Raw genomic sequence first — 21,960 nt, 5'->3', positions numbered from 1 at the left:
GGTGGTCTGAATGGTATGTTTTCGGACGATAAGATATCTCCAGGTAATGGCATTATTCTAGCTTCATCGACTTGCTTTTCAAATTATTTTTTATACCTCATATTCACCACTGATTTTAGTTATACCATGCTTCTCTTGATTTACAAAACAAGTCCATTTTTAGGGGGTAACATCGGCGGTCTCTGGTTCTAATAGGTCATGACGAGATGGGTATTCTTCTGCAGCAAACGCTATAGGGTGTTCTCGAAGTATAGTGGGACCTTCTTCGATAAATTCGGCAGGTGTTTTGTTCTTGTTCTGGCGCAACAACATTCCTTACATCACCGATCTGAGCAGAGGGCAATGTCAATCGCGTCTCCAAGTACATGCCGTATTTTCATACCATCAAAAACACCTGTTTAATCTTTTCGGCGGTGGTAAAAGATGTAACTAAACTTGAAGCGCTCAACGATGAATTATCAGTCAACGTTTGTGCACTCAATGTAAAGAAAGATGGCGATAAACAGTTTGTGGCCTATTCAGTACTGGTATCCAAAACGGCCTCACAACACAGTATCAATTTACGTTATTACCTAAACCATTTCTTGTACATCAGAGACTTCAGCCGGTTATGACGATCACACTACATAGAGCATAAAATTTGCTAACACATGCTGAACCTTTACTCATCTCGATGAAGACGATCCTAAAAATGAAAACTACTCCAGAAAAATGAATTTATCCCTACTAGTACAACAATGCGTGGTCGAGATTTGATGAAACATCACTGCCGCAAAATGACACCTTTTACTCACACATAATCTCTCTGAAACCACCAATGATGAACACCAGCGAGCTAGGAATGTATCTCAAAACGGACGTACTCATGCTAGCGGACTTACTCGACCATTTCAGACACACGTGTTTGGATCATTACCAACCGGACCAACCCTGGTATTTCCCATCGGGGATCAAGTCCAACTTTAACTCTTTACCGATCCGGACATGTTCATGTTCAACGAGCAAATGCTTCTTGGGAGAATGTCCTTTGTTACACAAAAACATTCCATCGCCAAAAAAATAAACAAAACACATGTCATCATACAATCCCACAAAGCCATACACGTAGATCATCTAATTTATCGTAAACAACTTCTATGACTGGGCTATGTCACAACCACTTCCCGTTGGAGATTTTCAGTGGATCACCGGTTAGCAATTCATCAAGGAAAAATAAGTTGGATACAATGAGGGATGGAGATATTATGTCGAAGTCGATCTCACTGATCCACAGCATCTCAAAGACGATCACAACAATTATCCGTTCTGTGCTTGACACGTCCTCGTTCACCAATGACTTGTTTTCTCAGCAACAATTGAGAAAAACATAAGTTATAACTCGGAGACGAAAAAGTAAAAACCTTGTACCAAATCTCGCGAACAAATCCAAGTACAAGTTGACACGCTCTCCAACACGGACTCGTTGTCGATAAAGTTCATCGCGCACTCAAGTTTCGTCAGTCACTGTAGATGAAATCCTACGTCGACTTCAACACGACACAACAAGACAATAGCCAATATAGACTTTGGTAAAATGTCTCCAAACTTATGAACAGTAGCGTGTTCGGAAACACCATGTGAAACAACAGACGCCGAACAAATTAGAAATCGTCAATGATGTGCGATGACAAGATAAATTTATTGCAAATGATGCCTTTCTACACACGAGAATTTTTACAAAGAGGTCGTCGCTCTCGAATCCAGAAACCTGCGGCCGTCACTGATATCTTCAAATGCCCGTGTAACAGTTTCCCTACGACTGTATCAAAATGTAATACAAAGGCAAAGCCACGTGGCTCATGACCGATACAGACTAGCTGTTGTGAAAACTTCAAAGATATTTACGAAATGCAATTCACACACTCGCACACGGGCATCTATAACTCAGTACCAGACAAAACGCAGCGAGCTAGAGCCATCATCGATCACACAAGTGGAAAACACCAAACACCCTATTAGTATAGATTCATAAGGGATTCACTCGCCTAGCTCACGCAGAGAGCTTGGAGAGCCAGAACCCTTTATCAATATACTACTTATATATCTTATGTACTATAAGACACAAAATAAATTGTATTTTTAGAGACAACACTGTAACTCTAATACATTCTAATAATAAATTAAATGAATTGTTAGAGTTACTCATTAGCGAATACCAGAAAAGTTTTACTTAGATTCTCATAGATCATGTGAGAATTTTGATAAAAACTAGAAAGCAACGAACTCAATAAAAGCTTGCGTTTAGTGGTAGGCATCAGGATACATATGTATGGGTAACAGTACAAAAGTATAACTCGGTCGTTCATAATCTTCATCAATGTGTCAGATCTAGAATAGTCTTTTCTTTGATGTTTTTAAATTAAAATGATGTGGTACCTTCAAATCTTGTGGATAAAGTATCTAGCAAATTAAAAGAAAACAACGGAAATGAACTTCAATGAGGTTGGAATATCCATTGCATTAAAGGGCATGAAAAAGACTAGCTAGACTCCCAATGGTCTAGATCAACTTGCAAGTTATTATAGTCAAACGGTAAAGTATGCATGCCATCTAACAAATATCTCTAACATAAGAAAGACAACATTTATCACGATATTGTATATTGCATTATGCATTTAAATCCATTTCTGAATCTATAATTTGATAACTGTTAAGTGTTATTTATAAAAAAAAGATTTATTTCTCACAACAGATGTCGACTACCCTTGCGTAAGTTTCTTATATCATCTCTGTTCTAAATGTATATAGTTTCCTTCTAAGATAGCAAAATTATTTCATTGATATATGTCACGGAATGGTGTAAAGGTTGTTAATTAAATACATGTACTCGGGTTTCGTTCCTTTTCGCTGTACAACGATGCCCGAGGGTGATTATATCAGGGTCTATTGTATTTCGAAATCGTGAGTACGATTCGTCCTGTGCCACACGTGCAAGGTGCCTTTGATAAAGAATAACGAAAATTCTAAAGGTATAAATACGTTACTACATGTAAAGGACCTTTACAATACTAATGGTTTTGTTAGCAAGCGGCCTGCTAAAAGGATTCGCACAACTCCAGCTGTAGGGGTAGGTAATGTTTTGGGTTTTAAGTGATAACTAGTGTATTACCATATTTGCCTTTGCATGTTTGTTATAGTTTTCGTTACACACCATAATGCGTGCATTTTTTATTCTTGTTGCGACGTAGTGCAGGACTTATATTGGTAATGTAAAGCTACATTTTTTAAAAGAATTGTTTACTATTGTCTTATCAAGCAGGGTTAGGTTTACTATTGAACCTCTGTTTTGTAATTGCCATTATAATATACTCTTTTTAACTTACCACGTATAACGTCCTTACGTTATGTCTGTAACAAGTTTAGTACACTGTATCGGGTATATTTTCAGCTGAGTTTTTGATGGTAGGAATATCCGGGGTGTCCGGTGTTGTCAGAGGGTAGAAACGTCCGTGTGTCCGGAGCGTTTAAGGTGCCGGAGCGTCTAATGTCTAGCGTCCGGAATGTCAAGAGTGACTAAGGTGACCCAGTTGTAGAGCCGTCAAAGGACCAGGGGGTCCGGAGGGTCTAATATTTCAAGTATCCGGAGGGTCTAATGTTTCAAGTGATCATAGTATTCCGAGGGTCCGGAGTCTATATTGGTTGTGAAATTGATTCAGAGGAGCTGTGGAGCGGATAAGGTGCACGGGTGACGGAGTGCATCTCCACACATGTATTTTTAGCTGTATGCTAATTTTGGGTTAGTAAGACCCAGGGTATTATTCAGGACTGGAAGGATAGATTGTATATCCGTTCTTGTTTAGTGACATAATTTCGCTACCTGAGCGAATACATTTTTTACTATGTGTAAAGACTTACATTGTTTACTATTTGAGTGAACTATATTCATCTTTCCATTATTGAATCATTTGTGAAGTCATTTATCCTGTGTTTAGGGTTACTGACCTAAATTTATTTGTATATTTTTTTCATCTTTGAAACTGTGCGTTTTTTGTTAAATAGATCCAATATTTGGATTATAAATACGCACACATCTTCATCATCCACTACTCATATAAATCGCCACATTAAACCATATATCTGTGTCGTCAAAACGTGTTCTGTTGTTAATCCGAAATATCCCACCCGGTTATCTTGTTACAAATGGTGTCAGAAGTGGGATCATTTCGGATATAACAGAGCACTGAAATTGTTTTATTATATTTGTATGCTTTTTGTGTGTTTCAGATGCGTTTGACAAAGCACCAAGGTTAGGTAGATACCTAATTTTACGTTATTTTTTGTATTTAATATTTTTGTTGCATTTCGTGAAAGAAAATACGGTTTGTGGTAATTACGTGGTTTGTATAAAACTGCACTTTAAGGTTGGTCACCACCAAACTTTTGAAATGACTTCTATGAAAGAACTGGGGAAACAGTTTGGTTATGAGGGGGAGTCCCTTAGAAATTTCGTTCGTGAACAACAAGCCCGAGAGAGGGACCAAAGATTAAAGGAGAGGGAATTAGAGAGGGAAAAATTTGAAAGGGAACAACAATTAGAGAGGGAATTAGAAAGGGAAAAAAGGGAAACCCAGAAGGAAATGATAGAATTAGAGAAGGGTAAGATTGAACTAGAGAAACAGGCTGAGAGGGAAAGGATAGAATGGGAAAGGGAAGCAGAGAGGGAGAAGTTAGAAGGGGAAGATAGAAATCGGCAGAGGGAACATCTAAGAAATTCTGAGCTATTGCAAGCTAAAAAAAGAGGGGGAACATGATGTTAAACTGAGAGGTCCAAAATTGCCCCATTTGAAGACGATAAAGATAATATGGATAGTTATCTAAATAGGTTTGAGAGGTATGCTACGGTACAAAAATGGAAGAAAGACGATTGGCCGCTCCATCTTAGCGCGTTATTGAAAGGTAAAGCGTTAGACGTGTATTCGCGTTTATCCACGGCCGATTCGCTCAATTACCCCGTGTTGAAAGAGGCACTTCTCAAGAAATATGAACTAACCGAGCAAGGGTTTCGCAAGAAGTTTAAGTATAGTAAACCAGATAGAGGCGAAACATTCACACAGTTCGTCAGTAGGACTTGCAATTATTTGCAGCGATGGGTGGAATGTGGTAAAGTCGTCAAGACATTTGAGGGTCTTGTCGATTTCTTGCTTCGTGACCAATTGTTAACAACTTGTGGCAAGGAGTTATATTTATTCTTGAAGGAAAGATCCTTCACAAATGTACATGAAATGGCCACACAGGCGGATTTGTTCGCCGAAGCTCGGGGAGGTTCGCAGAATGTCATCACGCGAGATGTCAAAGGTGGGAATCGGGTCAACGACAGAAAACCTAGGGAACCTGAAAAATCTGGTAGGAGTAACCAGGGGAAGCGGAGTGACATGCAATGTTTCATTTGCAAGGAAGTGGGTCATATCTCCCACTATTGTCCTAAGCGGAAGGGACCAGTCCAGAAAGTAGCGGTAGCCATTAGAGGCAGAAGATCGGTAAATGGAAAACTTAATGTTTCCCAGCAAGTTAAGCGGAAAGCGGTGCGTGAACCGGTGGTGCGTTCAGAGACCAGTCGCGATGTGATCCAATCAATCGGCACGTGTATTTTTCCAGAGGCACGGGTGCCGACCGCAAACGGCACTGTTAACGGACAAGAAGTCACCGTTCTACGAGACACGGGATGCACTACTGTAGTCGTGAAACGGAGCTTAGTCCGCGATGATCAATTGCTTGGGTTTAAATCACCTTGCATGTTGCTTGACCAGACAATCGACCACGTTCCAGTTGCAAGGATAATGATAGATACACCTTTTTTGACCGGGACTGTGGAAGCTTTATGCGTAGCCAACCCGATCTATGAACTGACGATTGGCAACGTACCGGGTTCTAGACTCCCAACCATAGCAGATTTCCGATTCCCTATCATCCAGGCAGTGCAAACTAGGGCTCAGGTAAAGGAGGAAAATAAACCTTTGCGTAAGTTAAAAGTACCGGAAGCCATTGCTGATATATCCCGCAAAGAATTCCAAAATGAGCAAAAACGTGACGCGTCTTTACGTGCAACCTCTGAGAAGGCATTAACGGGTACCGTGAGAAAGTGTAAGAACGGGGGTTCCTCTAAATTCCTTGTTCGAAAGGGTTTAATGTACAGGGAATACTCTACATCGGATAGGAAGTTCTTGCAATTAGTGGTTCCCCAGAACTTTAGGGCACATGTATTAAAGGTCGCGCACGAGTCGAGTATGGCAGGTCATTTAGGCGTAAAGAAAACAACGGATAGGGTATTAAGAGAATTTTATTGGCCTGGCGTCAATAGCGACATAGCGCGGTTCTGTCGCTCGTGCGACGTTTGCCAGAAGACGATCTCTAAGGGCAGGGTAACTAGAGTACCGTTAGGTCAGATGCCCTTGATAGATACTCCGTTCAAACGAGTAGCCATCGACATTGTAGGACCAATATTTCCGCATACAGATCGGAAAAACCAATACATCTTGACACTGGTAGATTACGCTACCAGATATCCAGAAGCCATAGCTTTGCCATCAATTGAAACCGAACGTGTAGCCGAAGCGCTCGTAGACATGTTCAGCAGGGTCGGAGTGCCCGAAGAGGTTCTTACGGATTGTGGAGCGCAATTCACCTCAGATCTTATGGCAGAAATTAGTAGGTTGTTGTCCCTTAAACAGTTACGCACAACACCTTACCATCCTATGTGCAATGGATTGGTCGAGAAATTCAACGGCACATTGAAGCAAATGTTGCGGAGAATGTGTGCGGAAAGACCGAAGGATTGGGATAGATATATGAACGCCCTTCTGTTCGCATATCGTGAGGTTCCTCAGGAAAGCTTGGGTTTCTCCCCGTTTGAACTATTGTACGGTAGGACAGTTCGTGGTCCTATGCGCATACTTCGCGAACTGTGGACAGACGAGGTCGCGGACGAAGAAGTTAAGACCACATACCATTACGTAGTTGATTTGCGCGAAAGATTAGAAAGTACTTGTCAAATGGCGCAAGACGAACTCGCGAAATCTAGTCGTAGGTACGCCAAGTACTACAACCGAGGAACTCGGAGTAAAAAGTTTGACGTAGGCGATCAAGTGTTAGTGCTTCTCCCAACGAATAACAACAAGCTGCTAGTCCAATGGAAAGGGCCATATGAAGTCAGACAGGTGAAAGGCGAAATGGATTATATCATTGATATGGAGGGGAAGTCCAAGACATTTCATGCCAATATGCTTAAACTCTACGTAGCGAGACCTGGACAAACGATTGATAAAGGGATTTTGAATGTAGTATGCGTTGCGGTGATAGAGGATAGGTCTGGTGACGAAGCGGAATTCGTCTCCAGCACAGAAATACCCCTTGAATACCCCATGGACGTTGGTAAAGAAAGTATTGACCAGATAAATGTATGCCCTGAGTTATCGGAGGGTCAACGTACAGATTATGGAGGTTTTGTCCAAATATCCAGATGTGTTCACGGACAGACCAGGTTGTACGGGTCTAATTCGACACGATCAAATTGAATACCACTGAGCCTATCAGGATTAAAGGATATCCGATACCCTTTAATGCACGGGAGACCATCAGTGAAGAAGTGATGAAAATGTTAGACCAGGGAGTGATCGAACCTTCAAACTCCCCATACTCGTCCCCCGTGGTGTTAGTCAGAAAGAAAGACGGGACCAACCGGTTTTGCATTGACTTTCGGCAATTAAACAAGATCACCGTATTTGATGCAGAACCAATGCCAGATATGGAAAGTGTATTTTCAAAATTGGCAGGTCATAAATACATTTCCAAATTAGATCTAAGCAAGGGATATTGGCAGATACCCATCGCCGATAATGTCCGCGAGTTGACGGCATTCGCGACTCCCAAAGGACTGTTTCAATTTAAAGTTATGCCTTTCGGTTTAGTCAACGCCGGTGCGTCGTGCGTTCGTCTCATGCGCAAATTATTAAACGGAACGGAAAACGTCGACAGCTTTGTAGACGACATCTTTGTTTACACGCATACATGGGATGAACATGTTAAGGTATTACGGGATCTGTTCGATAGACTTCACATTGCAAATCTTTCAGTTAGGCCTACTAAGTGTAGCATAGGGTATTCCAGTCTGGAATGTTTGGGACATCTGGTAAGTGGACTAGGCCAGTTGCAACCTCATCCAGATAAAATAGGAGCAATCAGGGATGCCCCTAGACCAGAGACAAAAAAACAAGTAGGGTCTTTCCTAGGTCTAATCGGGTTCTACAGGAAATTCGTCCCCAACTTTTCGGCTATTGCCAGCCCATTAACGGATTTGACTAGGAAGGGGCAACCGAATAAAGTTTCATGGGGTGTATGCCAGGAAAAAGCGTTTAACACTCTAAAACACAAACTGGTAAGTTCACCAATTTTAAAGTTGCCGGAAATAGATAAACCTTTTGTAATGAGGACTGATGCGTCCGATACGGGTCTTGGGGCTGTTTTGCTACAGGAGCAAGGGGGGATGAAATTGCCCATTGCTTATGCAAGTAGGAAATTGCTCCCTAGAGAGGAAAAGTACTCCGTGATTGAAAAGGAGTGCCTAGGTTTAGTATGGGGAATAGGAAAATTCCATACATATCTTTTTGGGAGGGAGTTTACCTTGCAAACGGACCATCAGCCGCTTTTATATTTGAATAAAGCAAAGGTCACCAATGCAAGATTGATGCGTTGGGCGTTGTCTTTGCAACCATACAGTTTTCGAATAGAGGAAATTCGAGGGTCAGAAAATGTGGGAGCTGATTTTTTAAGTAGGGTGTAATTAGCAAATCATTTCGTTCGGTCTGAAAATTGGAAGTTTTAATAATGTTTCATTGTTCACATTCCGTGATTGTTCTAAAAGTGATACCACTTTTTTTTTTTAGGGGGGAGGTATACAACACCGGACACCCCGGATATTCCTACCATCAAAAACTCAGCCCTACAGCTGGAGTTGTGCGAATCCTTTTAGCAGGCCGCTTGCTGACAATATATCAATCATCTTATCAATGAAGAAAAAAACTGTATTTTATCTATTTTCTCCCATCCATTTTGCGATGTTTATACTCGATTGTAATGTAAAATGCAATATTTTATTTTATGAGATTTCGGATTTTTTTTAATTGCAACATTGATACTCAGAGAATCCATATTGGCAAATAACTTCATTTTGTCGCTTTATTGGCTTATTATTTTGTTTTATTAAAGGTCAAACATTAGCAATTCGTTTGATTCTGGCACCGTAAATCCATCATAATTTTGATTCGTCTGTTTTAGTTTCTAAACCAACTATCTTCGTTATTTACTATCTTTCTTTACAATAAAATACATTTAGGCTTTTCAAATATTTCGCTTCGTCAAGGTATATTTTAATATTTTTTTTCCTTTCTTCAAGTTTCTGTTTGGTTTTCAAAATCAGCATTATTCGTTGATTTAGAAAAGAGTTTTGTTTCAAAGTATTAAATTATATTTTGTCTTAAGGACTTATACAATTATATGCATGATTTTAACCACGGCTCTTAGTCAAGTATAAATTATATTTGTATCTTTATTTGTTCATTCATGAGTATATAAATTGAAATTTAGATTCACAAAAAAAATTCCTTCTCTTATTTCTAACGTGAATAATAGTTTACGTCAGGCATGTTTCGTATCCTTTTTATCTTCTATCAATTTTGCTTGTAATCGAGCTTAATTGTCCTAGGAAATCGGGTGTTTCATTTTTCCTACCGAAGAACAGTTTTTTTAAAATAGTGGTCAAAATTAGTTTGTACTTCGAACTCAAATTATAAATGTACGCTAAATGAATTAGTTGTACTCCAAGAAATGATTACTGTACCCATTAATTGAATTGAATGTGTTGTTTACAAGCCTATTTAGCGTTTCGAAAGGATATCGGATGGTACCAACCGTTAACGTGTAAGTACATCATATATGAACTTGACCTTGATGTATTGTATTCAGCGTTATTATATTTATGCATTTCTTCACCATATATACTAGGTGTCTTGGTCATATTGTCCTTCTAGTAAATCTAATTTATCTAGTAGTTCTTCGAACTTTATTCAGACTTATGAATTTGTACATTATGTCTTTGCTTGTGTTTTGTGTTACCAATCTACATCATGCGTATGTGAGAAAGCTTGCCAGTAGCTTCTCGTGGGTCGGTGGTTCTTTCTGGGGTTTTCCCGGGTTCTTCCTCCACCATTAATGCTGGCCGCCATGTATAGCCTATCGTGTGCTGAAATATAGCGTTAAACCCTACTACTACTACAACAACCAATCTACATCTCCATCTTTATCTGTTTCCGTTCTTACGAGTTGAATCATTTGACCTAGATTGGATTGTCTGAACCTAAAAGCCTATTTTTCTGCCTATTATTTTCCATAACTATGTTTCAACATCTTCAAAAAAATAAATGAAATTTGCATTTTATTTCTTTCCCAGTTTCGAATCTGCCTTTATTTGTTGTTTCCTAAACGAATCAAGAAACATTCTTGCGACAATACATTTTCGTCTCATTTACAATCCATTTTTGTTCTCTTCAAGTCAGATTTTGGTAGTTATGTACGAACCAACTTTTGTGTCATATGCTGATTACAATTTTATGTAATTGTTCATAATCTACGTTTCCTGATAGAACATTCATATAATTTATATAATTGTTTCGCAGTCATTAGTGATCTTTGTTTGGTTGCATTCTCTCATTTGTTTGTCTCCTTCAGTATACTGTCTTTACATGTGCATTAATATTTCAACATTACCTTTCATTAATAGGCTTAACTTGACAACGCCGATAACGGATAATTGGTTCCATTTATATAATGAAAATATTTGGATATAACTACAACAATATTTTGAAGGGTACTTTAAAACAGCTTCGCTGGAGCTCTACCTCGCTAAGATTATTTCGGTGAAACATTTTCTTCCGGCTAATAAGCATTAGGAGATGTTTTTATTTCCTTTATATCCTTTAAATTTTACCAGTACACATCATTTGCCGTTCAAATTTTTGTTTGCTTTTTCTTTTTTTTAAATTTTTCAGTCGATATTACATAATCATGCTTGTCGTATAAAAATAACTCCTCGTAAAATAATACTTCAGTATTCTCTCCCATGAAGTGTTATAATTCATATATTAAACGGTGTCCTGAAATTACTTCTCTTGTTATAAAAACATCTTCCGCGAAATAAAGATGATAGCTTGTAGCAAAATATGGTTATAGGATGATACCCTGACTATTCTAGTCGAGTACTGAATGTAGTGTCATGCTGTTCAGCAACGTTCTTCTATGGCTTAATTGATCATTGGGCAAACAGGAGATATCATCACCAATATCGTGTCACATGACCATTACCTATCGGTTGTCTCAGCTGTTACGACTCTCTTGTCTTAAAGAAACTAACAGAAAAAGCGAAATCCAGCAAATTTTGTAAACCTTCACGAACAATTTATTTCCCTAGAATACAAAGTGAAAATTTTTAAAAAAAGAGCTTCCAGTATTGTGAATTAAATCCCAGATAATCCCAAAACTTCTATCACAAGTCCAAAAGTTCAGAGTATTATAAATGAGTTCCAGTGGTGTTCCGAATTAAGTCGAATCTATATTGCTGATGTGCCACTGAATAGTTTTATATATGCTAAAGAAATCGTAGCGATATAATACAAAACGTCTTTAAATTAATTCTCAGTAAATCCCAAAGAATTCACTACCTCATATAAAAAACTAAGTCACAGTTTCAGAACCAAGATGAGGGTCAATTATTCGTTTAAAGAACATTCCAACTTGTAAATAAGGTCAGGTCTTTTAACAGCTAAGCAATCAGAAATCATGTGATCCGGAATTGCATAGGCGAAACAAATGAGTTAAATTCAAGACCCATGAAATTCGTCGACAAGATTTCTTCTAAACCCGCCAATGTCGAATGACCACAAAACCACAAAGATTTAGTAGATTGTCTGCTAAATCACCCTTTCAATCAATAATCATGAAAGTAACATATAATATTTGCATACATAATACAGTATTAATTAAACTGAATATAGAGAATAGTGCTGCTTGTAGCTACACTTTCCAATCTATTTTCATGACAATTCAATTATGCACGCAAAACTCCTCACATCTTATGCATATTTGTATTGTCTGTTTGTCCTTTGTCCGTAATTGAGGGTAGAGGTTTGGCCTACCTGAATAATCTCGTGTTCTTTGACCTGTTTTGCAAGTGAAAAATAACTTGTTTACTTATATTTGAGTTCAAGGTCTAGCCTTATTTACAAGCTTTAGCATGTCCTGGACTCGAACGTATGAGCCACGTCCTGGGGATTTTATTGTGTTAGATTTTTACGTAAGGCTGTGATAAAGAAAATTGTGTGTGTGTGTGTGCGTGTGTGTGATTTAGATTTTTAATGTAACTTTTAAAACATTTCAATCATATCGATGCGATGCCTGTAGTGTGGCAGTTTAGTGATGTCTAGCACTGAGGCATCATGCCGCAGACATTTAGCATCATGTCCCACCCAGTCACATTATTCTAACACCAGGCCGACCAGTCCTAACACAAACCTCTTAATGTTGAGCGTCTAGCGAGGCAACTGTTACTACCATGTTTATGTCTTTGGTATGACTCGGCTGGGGATTGAACCCACGACCTCCCGCATCCTTAGCGTTCACAGGAAGTATTTTTTATCAAAAATATTTAATCGTGACGAATCTAAAGCTCACAGAGGAAAACTTCGGCAACGGATGAATTGAATCTTCTAATAAATAGTGACTTTTATGAATCTGATAATAAATAGACCACTTATGGGTATAATTTGCCAATCTAATAAACACTCATATTTTCCGAAGTGAGCTTGAGAGAAGCTTACAAATTCTTAAGTTCTGTCATACGTAATAATAACTTCTATAATGCGCTTGAGACAACAGCACAAGTTCGTTAAATTCTATGATAAATTATAAAACTTCAACTAGATAGATATGATCACAACATATGGAAGATATATGTCTCACAAACAAACGAAAATTTCAGATTTATTTTTGCTTCTGAAAAGTTCCCTATGTGAGGGAATGTGCATGAAAAAGTTTGACATAATTGGAGAGCATATGACACAAGTACGGAACAGTTCCCTTACATACTTTTCCACCAATATGCCTGTTTTAAATGAAAGGTTGGAAAATTGTTGTATTTATATATCATAAACTGGCTCTTGGATATTGGTTTTCCATATATCTTATTATGTTTTCAATCACTTTTGTGGTAAAAATAAATATTTCATTTTATACTATTATAGCACGTATGCAGATAATCCGTGTTGGTAAATACTTTCACGTTGTCGCCATGTTGGCTCGTTACCTTGTTGAAGTTTAAAATATGTATTTTCATATTTGCACAGTTTCACTTCTCTTTTTCTATTTCTTAATGTGTCAGTTTGGTATTCAGTAGCATTATTTTTCAATACCTTAGAAAAGTATGTTTATTCAATACCTTAGAAAAGTGTTTATTCAATACCTCAGAAAAGTATGTTTATTCAATACCTTAGAAAAGTGCTTATTCAATACCTTAGAAAAGTGCTTATTCAATACCTTAGAAAAGTGTTTATTCAATACCTTAGAAAAGTGTGTTTATTCATACGGTAATCCAATACATTTATTCATTATCTGGTGCGCTTTTATTACATTTTTTCGATTGGTTGTACATTAGTTTTATTATAACTTTCCAATGAGTCTGTCTATTCGTATTGATAAATATCTTTGAACCAATTGCTAGAGGAACTGTAATGAGGGCAATCATTGCCGTCTTTACTCTTGATATTCTAGAAAGGGGCCCAAACGGCCAGTGCTCTAAAGCTCTCACCGTTACTGATCAATGCCATCTCACCTATGTTAAATATTTAAATATATATTGGATTCTTAACATTTAGATTACAATGTAGTTGTGCTGGACCTCTATACTTTTCAATAAAGTATTCATCAACTATTACTTTGTAGTTGTCTTATTCGGACTCCTTTCTCTGATACGACATATATTGGTGGAGTTATAATGATGCAGCATTAATTGGCCTTAATTCTTGATAAATGGCTTATGAAATTAATTTTAAATGTGTACAGCATTTAGCTATACAAACGGCTATTCTGTGAACTGCTGGCTTGTATTCCATGTGACAAGATTTAAAAATGAGGGCAAAACACGTATGGCATGTGTTGTGATGTCTTTAGTGTCCACGAATAATTCCGGGTAGGACTAATGCATGTATTACTCTTTGCATCCTTATTACGTATTGGCTGCATGATGCATACATACATACATACATACATACACACACACACACACACAGATATATATATATATATATATATATATATATATATATACTTTTTTTTTTAACAATTTCTTCTCTTTGTTTCTTTGACATTTACGTGTTCTGCTGATGTTAACAGGCATTTTCGCTCATCATCAATCTAACAGACCGGAGATATGAATTGCATTTCAATTATTGAAACTAATAGATTCCAAACTTTGTGATGTATAATGATTCGAAACGTGTGAATCTGTATGACTGGTAATTGTGACATGTACGACAGTCACGTAATAGGAAAGGAGTTCATGAGGGATTGCTTCTAAAAAAAAATATCTAAATACCAACCAAAATGTTTAATATCTACAGTCGGTACAAAAACATATATAAATTTGTATAACTAATTTAAACCGAAGATTACTAAGCAAAATGATGACAATGACAATTTTCGAAAGTTATTCATATTTATTTGTCCCAGAAATAAAAATATACTTTTTTTAAACACATTATCGAGACAATTTATGAATTATCGTGGTACAGCCTATGACAGTATTTGTTTGAAAATACCCAGTATTTGTTATCACGTTAAAACTAGATTTAAGATAAATTTAAAAATATAGACTCAAAAAATCAAATGTGTACGGACAGTGGCGTATCAATTGAGATTTGATTCAAAACTGTATGAAGTGACGTTTTATTCAAACCTATTTATCAGTACAAGCCTTAGTACGTCAGGGTATTGTCCTAACCCTTGTGAATGCGTCATATTTCGTTACAACGCAATTTAACATAAACGTTATATTGGGGAGGGGGTTTGGTTTGCTGATAAATTAGTGTCAGAATCTTCTAAGTCTCTTGACACTCCAAATTCCCAATATGTAGGATTGATTTGTCAGACAAAAGATTTCAGTCGTTAGTAGGTATACACGTGAACTGTATTGTGTAGCATGTAATGAACACAATAGTACGAGTCTTCTTCTTCATACCTTGCCTCTGGAGTCTGCCTGGTATCATGTCAATTATAAGCTTTTACCTGACCTCTGTCACCCTTGTATGGAATGTATATCTGCACATGCTCTCTGAATTATCATTTCTAGTAGAGGGTCCATATAAATTATATCGGACGTCCTTTGCTGTGTTTAAGAAGGTTCAAGTTAGAAATCATTTAAAAACTCGGTCGATATCAATTCATCTGGGTTTTGGTTCCATAAAAAGTGTGCACAAATACTGAAGTACAATCAACAATTGTAATTTAATTATGTCAACAGCCTCATTGATTGTATGATGTATTGTTATGAAAAGTGCCCAGGGAAGGAGGACGAGGAGTGACTTGTTTATACCGGAATCACTGGTCGCGGGTTAGAACCCCAGCTGAGTCGTACATAAGACTTATAAAAATGGTACATACAGCTGCCTCGCTAGGCGCTCGGTATTAAGAGCTTAGTGTTAGGACCGGTCATCCTTGTGTCAGGAAAATGTGACTGGGTGGAACATCATACTACATGTCTGCGGCATTATGCACCTGTGAAAGACATCACGATGAACTGCCACACAGCAGACATCGTAGCATTATGACTGACAAATTGTTAAAGCTACGTTAACAACCCAGGTCACACACACACACACACACACACAATTGGCCGCATTATTGAATCCATGCGATAGCTCAACATGTCCTCTCAATCAATAGGAACTACATTATATGTGCCCGACTGGGTTATTTTGTTGGACTTAGGTTAATAATTAAATATCCCGAGCTTCTCACTAAGAAATGGGGATCTAACTCCAATTAAAACAAGGAGGCACAAAGGGAGACGTTACTCATCCGGTTGGAGATGGATATGTATATACATAACAATTAATACTATACGGTCAGAGTAAGTTAGGAGATGGGTATCTAGCTTCCAACAAGTATATGAACAGATAAATCAAATTTAAATTTACTATGGTACATGATTTTGTAGATCTCTCCGTACATCCTTAGTCAAAATATTGTGAAATCCAATCATTACTTATCTTAAGACTGAAAACAAGTGGAAATAAATATGAATAACTTACCTGAAATCCTCTTTAAACATTTTCAACTTTCTATTGCAGTAGAACTCTCGAAAATTATCCTCTCGAAATTCCTTGAAAAATAAATGAATATCATTCGATCAGATACATAACATCACTGTATATTAATTCTGTTTTATTTAAACAGTTTATTTTTATAAATTATGCAAAACGGGTCAGGCAAGAATTTCTCACAGCGTAAGATAAGCCCTTCCCCGTAGAAAATAGCATTTAGTATGCAATACGACTGCACCAACTATAAATGTTTCATTGCATTGTCTGAGAAAAAAAATCCCTTTATATTTTGAATCTAAGGAAGAAACTTTACTTAAAACGCTTTGTATCGTCATTTTATTTGTGAACGAAAAATAAAGATATTAAAAAACAATTTCAGTTTCGGGTTCAGGTGAGCCCAATAGAAACGTGTTTGAATAGATGGAACCAACATTTCGTTAAGGCTAAATATTAGATTTTGTGTTTGATCTGTGTCTAGAGGGCAAAATGAAAATATTATGCTATATACCTTGCGCTTGCACACCAGACTTATATAAGGGATTATCAATCAGGTGATTGTCGTCCGGATATTTGTAAGGTCGCTACATTGGTTTCTGATCCTAGTCAGAATAGTAGAGTCGGTGTATGATCCAAAAGATAATACGAAGGAACGCTGTTGCTTTGTGAGGAAATATATATGTTTCTTGTTGGGTATTTTATATGAGAATAGAAGAGTTAAGGTAACTCGAACTCTCGCAGATGGCAGTAATCGGTAAAGGGAGCGCTGTAGATCACTCGACCCCCCGGGGCCATGCATTTAATCAAAGGCTGTTTTGTTGATAACATAATTGTATCTTGCTGATTTTCACATCAAAGGAGGAAGCAGTATATTAGATGCGATCTTTGATAATAATCATGTTCCAAAAAATGTCGCACATTTTAGTGTTAGCCTAATTATCTTAAATGGCCTGTGCAGCCCTTTGTCAATAAGGGACATAATTGATTTTGTATTAATTAGTTCAAATTTAAACAGCATTACAGGTTACACTGCCACCGTCTAAAACAAATGTTATTTTCTGCTTTCTTTCTGCAAGTCACAAACTGTCAACTACTTTTTGTATATTCATGCGGTCTTTTCTTTAGTTCAGTAAACATCGACCTGCAGTATGTTCCAAGATAAGGTAGATATGTCATATCTTCTCTTTCTTTTCAATGTACTGTCATAGCATTGGTCTGTTTTTGAAGAATTATAAATAATACCACAACTCAATTCAATCGTGTATTCTCTTAAGCACATACTTGATCATATAGTTCATACTGCAATTGTTGTGCGGTTATCAAAAATATACATACAACTTGAAAGAAAAAACGCCAAAGAAAATATAATCGTATTTTATACGTAATAAGGTTAATTTTAGTGGTGGTTGGTTCTTTTCTACAGTTTTCGTACGTGGTTCCTCTCGCAGTAAACATGAATCAAGTGAGAAAAAATCATTCTTCTCAAAAAATTTCTACCTGTCTTTACCAAAACAAACGTGTTCTGTCGACCAAGAGTAAAAACCCAAATGACGTTCACTTCTATCAGACCCGAAGGCATTATAAAAGTTATCACGCTGAGTATCTCAGAGTATGTGAATTTTCTTTGTGACGAAAGTAACAGAAGTTTACAAAAGTTAAAAAATTTAAACCGCCAATCTCTAGCTTGAAGGCTTTGCAAAAAATATCAACAACCTAACTACAACAACAACAACAAAACAGAAGCATTTTCTTAAGAGGTATTGATATTCGACGAATATCCTTGCTAGTAAAGGAATATTGTATTGAAGTTTAATAATAACGAGTGCTTCAGTAACGCACATAATCATTGACTGCAATCTATATAATTCAAATGATCATGGGATATATACATACATACATGCATGCATGCATACATATATATATATATATATATATATATATATATATATATATATATATATATATATATATATATCAAATGATCATTTAATTATTTGAGTAATTATTCGAGGGCGAACATTATTAATGTAATTTCTATATGTTAATATTCGTGTAATTTATACAAGTAGATATTACCCTTAGCCAAACAACTCACAAAACAGAGGTGCTTACTGTTACCGAGCTTAGCTCTACAATCTCACAATGCTGAAAAATTTAACTCAGTGATAACTCTTTGTTGACTAAAAAGAAGACTTCCATGACAACATGTACATAAAATATAAGTCTATTTGGCATCTACGTGTAAATATTACCTCATGAAATATGATCTGCCTTGTTTCAATGTCACAGGGTCATAGACTTATTCATGTTGCTGCGACTAACACTGTTCTATCAATTAAACTCCTTTGTGCACGGAAAATGTTGTACTCATCAAGTTGGAAACAGTATTCTAACATGAATTATTTAAAACTTCCAATGTACATAAATATACTTTCATTCAAAACTGCTTACAACTTCTCGTGAAAGCCACAAAAGAATACACTCGTTTTATTAACCTAATGGTAAGTATATGACGGAAGTGAAGGAAACGCGAAATTAGGTCTTGATAGAATGACCAATAAACACAGTCTGTTTGACTGGATTAAATATGCTTTTGAGTCATGTCATAAGAAAACACTTCTGAAAAGAAACTTCACCAATCTGTGGGTGATGCTAATCCCTGCCTGAGTTAAAAGTTTGTCCTTGGAGAGTGAATGTTATTTTTTGGTCAAAACATTTAGACCTGATTTAACACTTGCCAATTGCATCTTATATCAGATGACATAACTGCTGAAGAATGCATTTAGTGAGCACATATTTTGTCACTGAATATAAATTATAGTAAATCACCTAATAACCACATATCTTAAAACTCGACTTTCCCACTGCCAAAAGCTTGAATTTAATTAGGATTGGCTGGGTTAAGTCAAAATAACAAATGCTATCATCGCACCACCACCACCACCGCAGGTGCCACAGCACAATTTGCTACTCTGCAATGGAGATTTCGATAAATGCTCGCACTTTTTAAGATGAATATTTCTTCGGTGTAGATACAGTGATGTAGAACTAATTTCCATAGATACAGTCATACTGCCGATCATTGTTTGCTATCTTATGGCACACCATCAAATGACAGGTCACATTGTGCCGAGGCAACTGAACACACCACTGTGGCCAAATTGAATGATATATACCAGGATTCGAACCCATATCCCAACCCGCTTGATTCGGAGTTCTGCATGCCAAACGCGGAAAGAATATCATTAAATTTGATTCCGTTCGTACATCCAATTATTAGTAGTATCATTATTTCGATGTTAAAATAAATGTAGCCCAGGACAAAAGAGTCAGACGAACATTTTATCTAAATATGACTAATATGTTATGTCACAAGCTCGCCTATCACTTTTTTCATTGGCATCTTAGGCCACTCGCCTGTCATTTTTGAAAGCTTTTTCAAGAAACAGATACTCTACCCATCACATGATTCAAACATTTGTTTCATAGAGCACTAGGCCATCCACCCCACCCACCTCCTAACTGACACAATTAAAAAAAAAACCTGGCCTCCAATACGCAGAAGTTTTATAAATCTCTTGACCACCAATTTCGTATCTTCAATTTATATTAAATCCCAAACAAACAATATTCAATTCATTTTTACAAAGTAAATCCCGACCATCCACCCTCCTATCCATTGGCTATTTACAAATGTGACAAAAGTTTTATTGAAAGGATGTGAGTTGAAATTACAAGAAATTAGAACTTCCGGTTTCCCATAATTCATAGGGAGTAGTTTGCAAATCAGTATAGTTTTACCAGCTTCCGGAGATCCAAGCCCAGCGAAATACCAACGAAACAACTGGGGTTGTGTCGGGTTTTCTAACAATACCAATCGATACGATATTATAATTTATGTGAAAAAGAAAGCTAATGGATCCTGTCCTTGAGAATGGACAGGTACAAAATGAATCTTAGAGTAGGTTATTCTTTAGAACTGACAGACCAGAATGAGCATCCAGGCATTTGCTAGACTTTTAAATAAAGGTCACGATCAATAATCCAAGTTGAAAGGGAGAGAGTCGCTGTTCCATATACAGAGAGACAAACAATCTCTGACACATTCAACGAAGCCATCCTGTTAATTTTGTGGACGAGATTGCATTAACTAGGCGCATATGAATAAGAAAAGCGAGAATTGTGTCTCTCTGCACATACATGCAAAATCTACTAACGCGAACGAACTATACATTAGTCACTACTAAACCGTGGGAATAAATAGTCTGCAACCCCTTTGAATTCAGCAAGAAACATTGCAACATCAGTGTGGAATACTACTCAAATCTCTTTGAAATAGATTGTTACGAGTCTACTCTCATATAAAAAGTAACAGAAAAGAGTGAAGACAAAAAGCTTTGTAAAATTTAACAAATAATTTATTTCCCTTGAATACCAAGTAAGAAATGAGGGAGAAAAAAAACTTACGGTTTTACGAATCAATTCCTAATATAATCCAAGACTTAAAAAATAGAAGTCCTAGTAATAAAAAGTCCTCACTTAAACTGAGTCCTAATCCTAATGAAATCCAAAATGGAAGACAATGACATCTCTTGTAACCTACGAAGTGCTGTTATGTCACCAGTTTCTTGTTGAATCACATAAAATATTATTCCAGTTTTGAAATCCGTATAAATGTCATTGAATGTCTTTGTACAAGAATTTTGTACAAACACTTATGTATTTATAGGGAAAATAATCACTTGAACTTCAATAAAATAAAATTTCAGCTCAAACTGGTCACAACATAGTACAACATAACATGTCAATTGTTTGGAGCTCAACTGACAAAGTTCTATATAATAAAAAATAAACACAGTTATACGCTAATTAGGACGCAAAACATATTCCCGAATGTTGGTCAATCTTTTAGAAAAATGTTAAGTTTGTAATAAGAGACACATTCTTGATGTCACACAGTCTAGGTGTGACCTTGAAACCACTTAATTAATCTTACTCTGAGAAATAATAATGTTCTGTATATTTGATTTAATTTTTTTAAATTTAATATAATTGTTTGTTTGTTAGTTTTAAATTATTTGTATCCCATTACATGTTATAGTAATGTAATTTTGTTTACTGAACTTTGACATTCTTCAGAAATTAGTTTGACCTGACTGTTATTTTCGTAAGCACCTAATAATAGAACTTTGCATCTTTATGCTGACCTAGTTCCTGGCTTTAATTCAAAATTTGTAACAGTGGAGAAAACAACTTTTTATTCATTCCTAATGTATGATTTAAAGAGTGGAATCGAGGCTGTGATGGGTGTACGTGACTTTTTTTTAACATGTAATAGGTTCTTTTAGAAATTCTTGTTTTCCCGAAATTGCGCATTAGTCAGGTTTAATAACAATGTTTTGAGAAATAATCTCAGTTGGGCTTTTAAACGCTTTGATATCAGGGTGTGTTTTTGTAACCAGTTGGACTTGCATTTGAATTTTTCTTCAGATTAGTTGGATTCTAAGAGGTTATTATTTTCCCAGGGAATTTTTATGTGCTCATACAAAATTTCAGGACAAAG

The sequence above is a fragment of the Sinohyriopsis cumingii genome, chromosome 7, assembly GCF_028554795.1.
Source record: "Sinohyriopsis cumingii isolate HCF-2022 chromosome 7, ASM2855479v2, whole genome shotgun sequence".
In the NCBI taxonomy this organism is placed as follows: Eukaryota; Metazoa; Mollusca; class Bivalvia; order Unionida; family Unionidae; genus Sinohyriopsis; species Sinohyriopsis cumingii.
This window is presented reverse-complemented; position numbering follows the sequence as displayed.